The following is a 1,278-nucleotide window of genomic DNA, read 5'->3' on the forward strand; positions in this document are numbered from 1 at the left end:
ATCTCTGGGGTTGCACCAGTTGAATGTCAATTCTGATTGTTGATATTGATCTATGGGACTTGAACTTGGGAAGAATAAAGGTCTTTGTCCTGGGAGACTATGCATTGTTTATCAATATTTCCTGAATTTAGGGGAAAATGAAATGGTATTTTGAGGAAACAAGAGGGAATTACATTATCAGGAAGAGGGAGGATGTCTAACACTCAGCACGTGCCAAACACTTTATTTTTTCAAATAGTCCCTCAACAAAGAAGTGAGGTTTGGTCTCACTTCTTTGTTAGAAAAAATGGAGATCAGAGAGGTTGCATAATATCTTAAGTAGTGAATACACACTACTTAGAAACTGGTGAAGTTGGGATTTCAAAGCCAGGTCTGACTAATTCCAAAGACCAGGATTTTATCACTACCCTCTCTTGCCTTCCTAGATTCTGATGTCTGAAAAGAGGTTATGACAATTTTGTGAAATATTCTCCTGCATGGATACTTGAATGGTGGGAAGAGGGGGAAATACAGGTGTTGGTATGATATGGACTGATTGTTAGAGAAAAGCAGATGAATAGACTAGGTGAGCTCTGGATACCTCCTTTAGACCCATGGTACCCTTTCCAGTGGGCCCTAAGTTCCCTTTCCGTGCTCATACTTCTGATAGAGCTGTGACTTTTTTTTTTTTTCAACCTAGCAGACTTAGCTAGTGTATGAGTTGGGGGGCAGAATCTAAGCTGATGAGACAGAACAGGGAGAGGAAGCGAAAAATAGCCAGGGCATGGAAAGTTGATGATGTAGCTAGACACATTGCAAACTATCTTCACAATCAGCTAGTGCAACACTATCATTTCACAGATGAAGAAACTCAGGTCCAGAAACTACCTCCAGGAAATTTGTTTTGAAAAATAAGTTAGTTATTATGGTCCTTCTACAGACCTTTGTACATTTCCACTCACCCACGGACACATGACATGGCCTTTACCAATTGTTTTAGAGCCTTTTTCTCAGTTCTCAAATCAGAGACATTTGATGAGGTCTTAATGTGGGTACTCTTATTAGATTTTCCATATTAAAAAAAAAAAAACGAGTATCTCCATTTGAAAGTAATATAGTCTCATGATAAAAAAAATTTAGAACAAACATAAAATTAATAGAAGAGAAAATCATTTTCTATTTCTCCATCCAGATATATCCATTTTTAATATTTTAGTGAGAGCTTCCTCTTCAGTCTCTTTTAAATGCGACTTTATCTTCCTGCTGCACTACAAAACTATTTGAGTAAGAGTTTAGACC

This window comes from Marmota flaviventris, chromosome 12 (assembly GCF_047511675.1).
Source record: "Marmota flaviventris isolate mMarFla1 chromosome 12, mMarFla1.hap1, whole genome shotgun sequence".
In the NCBI taxonomy this organism is placed as follows: Eukaryota; Metazoa; Chordata; class Mammalia; order Rodentia; family Sciuridae; genus Marmota; species Marmota flaviventris.